The sequence below is a fragment of the Sparus aurata genome, chromosome 11 (assembly GCF_900880675.1).
Source record: "Sparus aurata chromosome 11, fSpaAur1.1, whole genome shotgun sequence".
Classification (NCBI taxonomy): Eukaryota; Metazoa; Chordata; class Actinopteri; order Spariformes; family Sparidae; genus Sparus; species Sparus aurata.
The window spans coordinates 2,859,490-2,873,009 of NC_044197.1; the positions used below are offsets into that span (position 1 = coordinate 2,859,490).

At 41.9% G+C, this 13,520-nt stretch overlaps 1 protein-coding gene across 4 annotated transcripts in view; it reads left to right on the plus strand.

Moving 5' to 3' along the window:
• The window catches only part of nlgn1 (neuroligin 1), a 413,423-nt gene that overhangs the window by 74,899 nt on the left and 325,004 nt on the right, over positions 1-13,520 (plus strand). For 3 of the 4 annotated variants that reach the window (XM_030433412.1, XM_030433414.1, XM_030433415.1), the window contains exon 1: positions 12,706-13,240. The exons of the other annotated variant lie outside the window; for it this stretch is intronic. The gene's annotated coding sequence lies outside the window, so the exon portion shown is untranslated. Of the gene's footprint in view, positions 1-12,705; positions 13,241-13,520 lie in introns of those variants that run through there. 4 annotated transcript variants of the gene reach the window in all.

Sequence of the window (13,520 nt, forward strand, 5' to 3'; positions counted from 1 at the left end):
ACCCGGTTCCCTCTGATTTTCTTGAGATCTGTGCGCTGATTTTCCTCCCACTGGGCATTTGTTGTGAAGGGCAGTGTATTTATGATCAAAATGTGATTTATTTTAACCGGACAAAATCAGCAAAAGAAAATCACTGTAGCTTGCACAGCTGCCCTTTGGTATTTGGATTTCTAACTTGACCATCGGTTGCCATGTTTCACTGTGTGATCTAGGACCAGCATTTTTATTTGACCATCCAAAACGACAAAATCTAAGGGGGCCTCATTTGGTTTAAGGACTGATTTAATCTGCCTATACACAAAAAAGACAGAAAGGCTTTGTGATGATAAAAACACCTGACTAATTTTACTGCTGATGAGAAAATATTTTCCCTGCTGACTTATTTTCCTGTCCAGAAAGATTCCGCAGCAAAACATACAGTTGTCTTGGCCTTGGCACTTTGGCAGCATTAGACAAGTTTTCTATGTCTAATTCATTTCTATTTTTCTCCACCAGGCTGCGGAGGGACAGTAAATTACTCTGGGAAAGATTTTGGATAGACGCCTTATTTTCCAACTGTCTTTTTCATTTCCATGCCAATGGGAGAGCCAGTGATGTGCCTAGTGGCTATCATCTTGGAGAGGCATATGGAAGCAATGGCACAGCGTGACGACATAAGAGCCTCACAGATCAGATGAGGCTGAGAGAGAAAGGCAGAGAAAAGGAATCACACAATAAGAGAGGGAGATGAAGTTGCTGATAAGGTTCTAACTCAAAAAAATGCATCCGAAAAATGTGCTGCAAACAGGCCAGAGTTACATAGACGCTAAAGTATTACATTTCAGCATGTTAATTTATCTCTTAACATCATTTGGGCATGTTCCTACTTCTTTCCATATATTGGAGTAGTTGTAGTAACACCAACAATAATAATAATAATATTAATCGTAACACTAAATGTGACGATGGTTTACTTGTTCTTGCACAAGTGGAACAGAAGTTGGTTGTGAACCGTAGCTGTATGCTAACAACTGATATCAAATATGTATTTGGATTTGCTTGGAACATCCTTTACATGATGACATTGAAGGGGTCAATCAGCAGAATAAGACAAGCACAGACCGGAAGGTAAGTCCTGCTCTGTTTAGTAACACAAGCTGTAGCTGTCCAGGAATAATTAACATATGGAGCCTTATTGACATTTTAATATTTCATATTTGTTTTATTTGAAATCTAGTAACTTGTCAGATGCAGTGGAGGAAAAATTGCAATATTTTCCTCTCAAAGTATTGCATAAAATGGGAAGTAAAAATGGGAACAAATATCTCAAAATTGTACTTGAATGCAGTCTCTGATATTAGTTAGCAACAGTGGATTGGAATGTATTACCACTGTAACACTAGGTATCTGTGTGTCCGTGTGCAGGAAGAACATTTGACTAAAGAAACCTTGAACTGACTTAATAAATCAAATCAAATCTTTTTGTCCGACTTATGATTTGTTGGGAGTGTGCATGCTCGTGCAATCCAATTTGCAAATACTGGCAATCTGTTCCCTCGGTCAATATAAGCCAAAAGAGGAGAGGGTTACAAAAAGTACCCACTGTGAACACAACGGGGCCAATCTGTGTCCGAAAATGATGAAATATCAGCAAGGCCACCCTCAGTCCTCACTGCTGGAATAACAATCACAGCCACAGCAGTGGGGGCGAGAATAAAAGATGCAATGAGATGATGAAAGAGGCGGAGAGAATGGGAAGACATGCCATTATTGCTGGGAGACATGTCAGTTCTCCGTGTTGAAGGTCACACCAGGACTTCTAGACGCTGAAAAACAAAAGTTCATAAAAGCACTCTGACTAATGCTCTCCCCGCAGTCACGTGATGTGGAAAATGGCGCCGCTTAATTAATTAACATACAGTGTTTAAAGGAGTCACGTAACACGGAGACACAAGAACACATAACAAAGTAAGTCACCGCTGCCAGAGGGGTGATGAGGTGGCGAGGTGGCCCAACACGCTCAAATAAAAACAGATATTTAGGTATTTGAAAATGTGTACTGGAATACATCCCCTCAGAGACGAGATGTTTCACTCTGGGTACATGTTGATTTCTCTGACACTGTGAGAACAGTGACTGCAGTCGACTGTGAACAATGTGACAACAATTGCTCACAAAGAGTTTCTGCAAAAAAAAAAGAAAAAAGTGAGAAATGAGAGGAGATGATGTCTGGTCAATGTATTTTTACCTTGTTGGTGAACATTGGTGCCTGAGTAATGTAGAATGCTTGGTGGTGTTTGTTTAATGCTACACCTGCGGTACTTGCGGCACTTTAGCAGTGAGCTAGTGAGCACCTAGAGTTTGTTTGTCTGTTTGAATTCAGGTCACCAGTTGTTGTCTTTCCCCCCTCTCCTCTCTGTTACATTATCATCATGGAGTATAGATAATCCCTTCTCTAGCTATCGTCTGCGACCAATATCACAGTACGTAAACACCTGACAATGGCGGTCACCTCACTGGATAACTGCTGTGGTCAGAGTGATAAACTAGAGCGATGATACATCCAGTTTTTAATATCAAAAGTTAAAAAGTAAGAGCTCAGAATCTGATGCCACTAGTGTTTATTCCTCCACAAATTCGGCCTCTTCACTGGCTCTGTCCTCCAGAACCGGTGGATGTGTTGTTTGCGTTGTTTTGCAGTTTTACATTGTCCACTCTTTCATTGCAAAGACAATTTATGGCAATTTTTTTGTAATGCCTTGGTCATGGCCAGCTACTTTTCCTGTAGACTGAAAGCAAAAGTTTGTCAAGTAACCAGTCAAAACAAGTTGAATATGAATCATAAATGCTGTAGCCATCATAGGTATTATTATAGGGCTAATTACTAAAATATTATAGTTAATTTTTGTATTGTTTACATCTGTAGCAGTTTCTAATGATGATCATGATACAAACACCAAACCGCCATTGAAACATTTTATACAAAGTCAGCAGATGTCTTGTTTCAATGGAGGTTTGTTTGTTTCTATCAGATATAAACTTAAAGGAGAACTTTGGTCGATTTAAACATGCAGCTTCATTGCTCAAGCAACCCTTGACTTGCCAGTACCGAAGACGCGAACACACTTGGTCCAACCATTACAGAGATACGTGAGCGGAGACTTAGCATTGACAGCTAACAGCATGGGGTCAGAACTTTACACTGTGTTTTAAGCGTCTTAACATGCTCCACATCTCACACCAAAAGTTATGCAACATCAGCAGACACCTTAGCACACAGCACTGTAGCGTGTATGACTCAAAATGAATAAAAAAGTAGTTAAAACAGTGTGTTTGTGCAAGCAGCCACATATCTGTTTGTTGACATCCGTGTGTTCCGGTAGCTAGACCAAACTAGCATATCCATCGAGTGTGCACTTAACAGGCTTAACAGGCTATTGTAAGGCTCATGGCTCATGACAGGCTATAACATGGACATGTACATTATGAACAGAAACACGAAAATGCTGGATTACGTTTCCGTCTCCGCCAGTGAGGAAGTAAGCGCACGCTCGACGGATCGACTAGTTTGGTCTAGCTACCGGAAGACGCGGATGTCAACAAACAGGTAAGTAGCTGCTTGCACAAACACACTGTTTTAACTACTTTTTTATTCATTTTGAGTCATACATGCTACAGTGCTGTGTGCTAAGGTGTCTGCTGATGTTGCATAACTTTTGGTGTGAGATGTGGAGCATGTTAAGACGCTTAAAACACAGTGTAAAGTTCTGACCCCATGCTGTTAGCGGTCAATGCTAAATCTCCGTTCACGGAGCTCTGTAATGGTTGGACCAAATGTGTTCATGTCTTCAGCACTGGCAAGTCAAGGGTAGCTTGAGCAATGAAGCTGCATGTTTAAATCGACCGAAGTTCTCCTTTAACGTAATGTGTTAGACACTTGTGGATCCAGCTATGGATCCGTCCTCGGCAAAGGAAGCAAGCTCAAAACTTCGGAACAAGATGCTTCAGCTCTACAGACGGAGGCTGTCTGTGGTTGCCTTGTGGTAATTTAAGACTCTGGCTCAGTCCTAGTTTGGTGCATTTAACCAGAGCTTCATGCTATGAACATGTGTTCACTCCAGCAGAAAACATGTGCCTTCTGGAAAACATGTCACAGTTTTTCCCTTTTCATTGCCTGCTTCATAACACTGTGAGCCACACATTGAGTTGTTTGCCCCGTTTTTGTCAATTGTCAGCAGGTGAGATCGACTGCAACAGTAGAAACAGCACTTAGTCTTCCTGCTGACTGGCTGAACCGCTTGCTTTTTCTGGCCTTTAAACACACAGCACACCCACACATGTGATTTTAGTTTGTTCAGGAAGATTTAACCTTAAATCAGTTTCAATTTGGGTCGTGGCAAGACTGCCAGAAGACTCATACCTGCTTTATAGCTTGCAATGAATCTTTGAAAGATGATCACAAATCGGTACAGTTTGCTTTTTTTTAAATCTTTTATTGTTATCTTTGCGGAACAGATGGATGGAAAGCGTGGTGCTGATGGACTGGCTGGTGAAAGGTCACTTCTAGGCCATGGGGGCCTGCCAACTAAGAATAAGAATTGATTTTATTTTAGACACAAATCTTTGCTTCATTTTTGATGAATCCAACAGGGAATTACTTGTATGAAAATTTCAAAACGCTATGGATCAAAAATAATTTGACGTGCGCCCCTTTAAGGACAAACATGAAACGTCAGCCACGCAAACAACAATTAAATCTGCAGATATCAGTTATCATCCATCCTGTTGTAACTGTATAATGTGGCTCATGTTGAAGCAGCTTGTGGAACACAAAAACAGGCTCACAGCTCTGATTCTGCCCCGAGGTGATGGTGATGGTGATGGCAGATTTCCCAAAGGAGCACTGGGTCTCGAGCCCTGTGTTTGTGCAGAGAGCCAGAAGTAAGACACCTAACCTGACCCAAAAATTGAGTCTAATGCACATGTTAGGTTCTTGAGAAAAACATCTGGCATAATTTAATCTGTTGTAAAGATATAAATTTACTGGACCAAACAACACTGGGTCGGTTTGCCTGTGTAGAGAATCTTTAAACCAAAGATTTCACATTTGTCAAGCTTCCTTATTGTTTCGCCTGACATCTCAATGTGGATTTGAATGTTTCAGCCTGGGGTGTGTGTGTGTGCGTGTGTGTCATGGGCTATAATCTTAAGGGCGCCTTTCCTAAAAGCTGACGCAATACTATAGACTCAAATGACAAAAGGTAAACAGAGAGCTTTTTGTGATCTATAAATCACAACAGAAGGATGCAGAGATGAATAGGAGAAGATGGCTGACTCATCTACTGAGAGGCAAACGCTGGTAGATCTCTGACGTACAATGTTATTTCAGTGCAGCGTCTGTTTATATCGTTGAAAATTAGCAACAAGTGTATGACTCACTGCAATTATTATAACCAAGGTAAAAAAAAAAGCGCCGTAACCCACATGGTTTTGTTTGAATTTGTGTATTTTTGTTGTCACATTTGTATTTTCGCTCTTTCTTCTTCTTCTTCACATCTAAAGCCGTCTGCCCCTCCGATGACGTAAGACACGCAGCAAGCACATTTTTAAGCTGCGATCCAAATCGTTAAAAAAAAGACCAAGTGGAAATGCAAACATTTCCAAAACTCTCAATATTGCAAGAAAGTTGTTACAATGCCTGCAATCCAACACATGTTACAACCAATAATTTCAAGTTGATCTGAGTTCTGGACAAAGAAAAACATAGAAAAAAATGTAGTGAAGTTGTTTGACTTGCAAGCTCTTTCCTGGATTCCCATGTTTTTTCTGAAAGTGAGCTCGTGCTGCACGAGTCCCGACTCACTCTTGTTGCACCGTCTCTTCACATTTTTGATGAATGATTCTTTGGAGTAAAAATAACCTTTTCTGTGACTTCTGCTGAGCACCCACTCGTGTTTCAACATTCCATTTCGGCTTAACTTTTTCTGCCTGAGCTTAATGTTATTAACGCCAGATATGAACAATAATGGTGCGAGCACTTGGGCAGAGGTCAGTGAGAGCAGGGATGAGCTTGAGGAGATCTGGGATTTAGCCACCAGACAGACAGTAGGTTAATCCACGGGGCAATTCACAAATCGAATTATTGAATCTAATTATATTCCCACAGAAGAAGCCAGTGTGAGGTTTTGTCTGGACATCAGTGTGGGCAGGTTTCAGTCAGGGCAAATGGGAAAGGAAACACATTAGTGTTGTCTTTGCTTACTGAACCCACTCAGCTCACTCTGATCCACGACTCCTCTCAGGACACCTTGTCGTTAACATCGTGGAGGTGTCTTTTTTCACTAGTCCTTTTAGCACAAGTATTCATTCCTTTAGCAGTGCATGTGCTGAAGGCCAGCAGCTGAATGTGTTGATTAGACGACATAAGGTTGGCCCTCTCAGCAATTTTTCACCATTTTCTAGGTTGTTAGTACAGAGCTACAAAGTTGATCTAGGGTGGGGATGGATGCATCAGTCAGCAAAACATCAGACGTTTTAATGATTAATGAATTAATGATTAACAAAAGAAAAAAGTTGGGTCCAAAATTGCCATTTCGTTTAACTCTGTGTAAGAAGTTTGACAGTTGCTGGCCTAACGTTAGCTTCCTAGCTTTAGCAATGTTAACATTAGCCAGCATTAATTTAATACCACCTGGAGTAAATTAATTTTGCGTTGGGAATTAAGGAAATATGGAATGAGGTGGATGTGTTACTGTCCTTTTTCCTCACCCTGTGGGAGTCGGGGTTCCGTCTATTTCACTGTTACTCATTTTAAGGAAAACCGCTCTGGCCAGTGTCAATTTTGACAGATTCCTTTTCTTCTTTTTTTCTTACAATCGTCACCCTCGCTCTCAGGTACAGTCACCATAGTTACAGGTGTAGTCACGGTGCACAGACGGAATCGCTGTCATGCTAACAACGATGCATACTTCCAGGTCGACTACTGGCTGTCGATTTGCGTTGTGCACATGTGTGACATATCATTGTCTGACACTTCTGCTGCGCTTATTTTTATGCACTGTTTTGCATAGTGAGCTATCTACCCAACTGCACCTCTCTCACTGCTGCGGTAAATGGAAGCTTTCAATAGGTGAATTAAGTCAAACTCTGGCTGTCTGACCAGAACTGCTCTCTAAGTGTTCTCTTATGCAGAGCAGCGGGATCATTTAGAGACAAGTTTCACTCAGTAAAATGCTGTTCAGTGTGGGTCGGGGTTAAGCACTAGGAGAGCAGCTCAAAAAGTTGAATAGCATTTTTTACAAAATAATTTCTTTAGTGGATATCCAGAGGAGTTTTTGGAGGAGACTGTATTCATTAATACATAAATCCTGTACTCATTCCCAACACCCACAGCACTATAAAGTGTTAGCTTACCTTTTCAGAAAGGTCAGTGTGCTGGCTGTATGTTTTCATTTTTAAATATTAGTTCATGAATCTGTTTATTTGTTCTTTTTTAAGAGCTACTTACGTTGGATATTGCTGATGATTTTTGACCGGAATGGGTAGGCTGTTCTTTCATCTAACCAAAGTATCATATAAATTGTTTTTTGAAGTTTGATCCAGTCTACACATTTTAGGCTTGTGTTCTACAAAATGCAGCGTGACTCAGAACTCTGTGGTGATCCAGTGATGGTGCGTCTCTCCAGCAGTGCACTCATGGACACAAAATGTGACTCACACATGATCTGAGTGTCTGTGGCTGTTTTGCAACAGCAATGATCGGTCGAGTAGCACAATGATGATCATGTCAGTCACCCGCTGAAGGGGTTGCAGCGAGTGACAGGAAAATGTTGACATGTCACCCACCCTGATGTGCCACTATTCTAAAGAGGGGCTTCCTCAAATGATCTGTGGACATGGAGGGTAAGCAAATCAATGGCCGCTTATTTGGACTGTTGTATGTTGCTTGCTCAACAGGTAACAACAGAGAGGTTGTGAGTTAAAATCCTGTATATCGTTTCCCAAAATCCCCCAGTAGAAGTGGCCAATTCCACCAGACTGTATGGCCCTCATCTGTGCAGTCTCCACTGTCAGCCTGGCTGTCGTGTTAAATCAACCCAGTCACCAGAGTTATATGATGGCAATGCATGTTTCTGCAAACCACACATATGTTAAGACTCTTCATTACTTCACGTTGCAAAAGATGGCTGCAAAAGATCATGTTTTGGATCCGGCGCCACAAACATGGCTGGAAAATTTGTCATGTTGTCTTGTCAAAAATATCTGGTTATGCTCCCATTATTAGGGCTGGATAATGTTCTGATGTCTCCTCAAGAAAAAAACAGTTTTGTTGCCACAAACACTGCTGGAAAATGTCTCAACATCTTGTCAAAAAACATCGGGATTCATTGTTAGCAACGTGGCTGGAAAATACTCCGACATCTTGTCAAGAATATTTCTTACCACCAACATGGCTGGAAAATGTCAAATATTCAAACAAATATTTGGTTCTGTTGCCCCAAACAAAGGTAGGAAGAAAGTTTTGCTCCAGCACTGAAAGAAACCAGAAACTCCTTCAATTAAACACAAGCTTAACAAATTGTTTAATATTCTGCACTTAAGGAGAATCAGGGTTGCCCTGAAAGGATGTGACGTACAAATTTGAACATACACATCGTTTGCAGAAACTTACCAACATGTTATTCTGGCGCCTGGTCCAGTTGTACTGTCCCCCTCAGGCAAACCACCGACTTGAAACAAAGGTGCTGTTTGATGCCCGGCTGCAGCATCATTACTGACAGCAACTGCGAGATATCTTTTTGGTTTGATTCGCAAAACCAAAGGTGCAAAATAAAAGCCAAACAGTTTATCCTGTATTACAAGGCTGAATAAGACACGCATGCTCCACTTTCATCTGAGCAAACAAAAGTAATCCAGAGTTAAAAATGTTGTGTTTTTGACAGTTTAACAATCAGGGTCAAGCATCAGAGGTCTTGGAGAAAATTTGACAATAGCTTTGGGGTGGAGCTGACATCCTCAGACTCGCCTTCATTTGGCTGTAGAAAGTTTTTGTGACATCCGCGACTTCTTATCAGCGAGTGAGAGGTTGAGAGGTGCCAGGCCACCGGGGTCGTTCCGCTTCACCAGGAAGATACAGCTGTGTATGGTCTGCATCTCAATGACATGATACATCTTTTCTTTATATTATAGAGCCAAGTTGAGATATATACGCTGAAAGGAAGAAAGGAAGACTCGACCGGGAGACGGAGGCCAGATTCACAGACGGTGGAGGAAATTATAAAATGCTGCTTTTAAAAGAAAGCGTGTAGAGGAATCTTTTGTAAAAATGTGCTTGTTCACAATCAGGGTAGGAAATGAAAACATTATTGTGCGTATCATTTTTAATTCTCTATTATTTCTTTATTATTAAGCCAAAGCTCGCACCACATGTACAGAGGCTGTGAGGCTCCTCGCTCTCTCTTTCTGCTCTTTTCGTATCCTGTCAAGTAAAAGCCATAAAAGGGGAAACTGTTTGATTGACAGCTCACGGCTCGAAGTCATCCTGTCACGAGGAGCTCGCTGCACGCGTACGTCACGTTTTCTTAAGCGTACAGTATCTAATGACTGTTCACAGACGAGGTGACGGATTAACGTTTCAGTCATGTCGAGTCGCGTTCGCTGACTTCCTTCATCACCCTCCTGACTTTCTCCCAGAGGTTGTGGCAGCCAAATGAAATGTCACCTGACATGAACAGTCACCTTGGTTCAAGCAGAGATTTCTCTGGGTTTAAAAACTGTTGGAAACATCTCGGATAGCGAAAATATACAACTTAAAGGGATATTCCGGTGTAAATTTAATCCATGGTCTAACACACCGTGAAACTGTGTTAGACTCCCTCTCGAGAGATCAAGTTAGCAGAACGCTAATTTACGGAGTTTTATCATCCTCAGAAACGACCGCACGACAACAATACACTGCAGTAAATGGATCCAAATATAAACCGCCACCAAAAAGCCACAAATAACGCTCAGAACAGCACCAAACTTCAGCAACAGTACAAATAGGGTCTCAGCACATAGTCCGGGGCATCTAACCTCCGCTAGCTTAGCTGGATTTCTACTGAAAAGCTGACTAAATTTACCACTCTTCTGCAGCAGCTTCCTGTTGATGGGAAGTCCCGACGAGTCGATTACCGAGTGCAGTAGAGTTCCGCGGCTCATGGATGAAAATGTATGATTATGACTCCATGGAAAAGCAATCAAAGTTCATATTTGTCTTACCTGCCAGTTTATAACAGTTATTATCGAGAGCGGACAGGGAAAAGAACGGAATTGAGCATTTCTAACCGCACTCGGTAATCGTCGCGTCGGGACTTCCCCGACCCGGAAGCTGATGGAGGAGAGTTGAACTCCGTTTTTAGCTTCACAATAGAAATCCAGCTAAGCTAGCGGAGGTTAGATGCCCCGGACTATGTGCTGAGACCCTATTTGTACTGTTGCTGAAGTTTGGTGCTGTTCTGAGCATTATTTGTGGCTTTTTGGTGGCGGTTTATATTTGGATCCATTTACTGCAGTGTATTGTTGTCGTGCGGTCGTTTCTGAGGTTGATAAAACTCTGTAAATTAGCGGTCTGCTAACTTGATCTCTCGAGAGGGAGTCTAACACAGTTTTATGGTGATTTAGACCATGGATTAAACTTACACCGGAAAATCCCTTTAATGAAATAAACAAACCTACAATGGTCCATTCGTTTTTAAGAAATGTTTAAGTTTCATGTAAAGCTACATGTTATAAATTTAAGCAAAACGGGTCGGATGTTAAATAGGTGCAAACAGTTGAAACAGTTGATCATTTGAATTGTCATTTATTAGATAATTATTATGTTATTTGATTAGTTTTTTATGCACACATGTCTCCTTCTGACACTTGTTAACTCTCTTCAGTCAGTCGTAACTTGCTTTTCTGTTTCAACCCTCGAAGACCCAGACAGCCGCCGCTGGCTACAGACGTCTTTTGTTCGAGTGTTCTTGTGAAATACCATTGATCCTATCCATACGATTTATGATCAGCTTTTCAACATTTATCATGTTTTTCAGTGGTGTGACACATGTCTGGCTTGGGATGATTTGGCCATCATGTTCCCCAACAGTTAATTTTGTCAAGAAAACAACTCTCTGGTCCAATAACTCCGGGCCAACGAGCTGTGGTTGTTGGAAAACTACTTTTGTGGATCTTGTTCACTGGAATCTTCTTTTTTCTTCAGTTATGATTTAATAGCCTTTCTATTTACTTTCTGAACTTTATTAGACACATCTACATGTTCAGTAACTGAGATACAGTATTGCATCAGTATTATATAATGTTAAAGGTCTGCTGTCTGAAACATCTAAATGCACCATTTTAAATGATAGTTTAAAAAAAAAAGAAACTAAACTTCCCGAGGTTCTGTCTGAGTGTATAATAAACACAAGACCAACTTTAGACTGTCTTTAAAACATTTTTTTTTTAATTCATCCGTTCTCAGGCGAAGCAAATGTAAAATTGGGACTTTCAGTAAGTCGGACTGAAACTTGTGGTTCTCCTGAAGTCACGAATAACACCTGATGCAGTCTGCTAGAATATGACAGGATGAACAAAATACAGTAAATAAAGGAGAGCAAACGCGAAACTCTCGCCAAAATGCAACCTAGGCTTTTTTTGTGAATGAACTCCTCCATGTTACGTCATATTTGGAAATCGTTAACTCTCCGTTGGCAGGACGGCGGCGAGCGTAACAAGCTACTGCTAACATGAGTTGTTCAAAAACCTTCTTTTTAGTAAACTCTGTGTACACAAACAATGTTCTCAATGCTCGTGTTCATGTGTAGAGACCCTGGTGATACTACGAGCAAAGTTTCATGTTGTGTCGAGACTTCTTAGTCTTAGAAAATGAGTTTGACCCGAAAACGAAAATACGGTTAATCTTAAAAGTTGCGCTTTAGTCGTAATTATGCTTTTGGGTACATTCACAAAAAAAGCCTAGGTTGCATTGTGGCGAGAGTTTCACTTGAAGTTTAAGTTCTCAGTCTTTGAAGTAAAGAGCGCCATTTCTAACTTTATATTATCTCTGTTTCATATTAAAAGATGAGAATAATAATTTGTTGCATTGTTCTATTATTCAGTTTGTATTTGCAGTAAACTCAGTGGCCTGCATACGTTATATTATTATTTTATGCTTATTTCTTCCTACTCCTCAACATGCATAGCTGTCCCCTCCATCACCTGTCTCTCCTGGTGGATTCCTCCTCTGCTGCCTCCTCTGTTCCCTGTTGAAGTTGTTCCGGCGGGGCACAGCGGGGGGCCATGTTCTCTGCACACTGTTGAGCCTCTTGCAGCAGATTTGGAAACATTCCCTACAACAATTATCCTCCTCTGTCTCTCTATAACAAATGTTTTCTTCCTCTTCATAATTCATTTTGGCCGGTTGTCATATTGCACTCAGATCTTTTCTCCCGTCATGTTTATTTTATAACGTGGTCGATGTCGTGTGTCATACGTGGTCCATCATTTCTCCCCCGGGATGAAGAGCCGCGCATCCCCCGTGTGTCTTTAAGAGCAGCCCGCGGTGGAGGCGGGGTGGAGGGGCTGAACTGTGGAGTTCCCTCCAAGGCCGCTAGGCGCGTCTCTGCTCCATGAAAGCTGCCGAGTGAGACCGAGGGCTGGAGGAGTGGAGGAGGAGGAGGAGGAGGAGGAGGACGATGAGGAGGAGGGAGGGGGGGCAGGAGAGGAGGAGAGAGCAGAGAGAGAGGACGGTGTTTTATCAGCCAAGTGCAGCCTGGATCGTGAGGAGCGGACGATGAGGGGGAAAAAATCCCACTCTTGTTTCTTTTTCTCCAACATCACCGTCATTAACATGTAGACCGGCGCGCGTCAAGAGACCCGGAGCGTGAATGGTATCTGCTGTCTAGGATGAACATAATTCTAATTATAGTTGAGAATTAAAAAGACATTTTGGATTAACGGCGGACTTGTTTCTTGGACTGGAAGAGGTTCCCTTAAATTGTTTTCCGCGCGTGTGTAGATGTTTGGACCGCATTTAAGCTGAGTTTCAACCCACCTGGAGTGAAAAGTGCGCCAGTCTTATTTCCGAGGCTTATTTCCAGCGCTTGAGCGTCGGGGTTTTTGTGGAGGGGGGCTATGTGGCTTTGGAAAAGGAATGCACCTTACCCTAACGGGACATAACGCACAGAGGAATATAGTCTGAGGTGGAACAGGAGCAGCGGATGGGGATCCCTCCTTCACGGTAAATACACATTCGGACTTTAATTCTGCAGACGTGAATGAATGTGCTGTGCGCTTTGACACTTGAGCAACTGCGTTGCAGCGGGCTGCTGCTCTTAGTTCATGGTTTACTCGGCAGGATGATGTGCTGATGCTGGAGGACAAGTTCGAGTGGATGTTGAGATAACGAATGCCGTTTTTTCCTCCCCATGACGTGATTTTGTGCTCAGTGGAAGGTAGGGGGGGTTTAGTGATGAGAGGGTGAAGTGTGCATTTGGAGAGGCTGTTGGAAAAAAAAACGT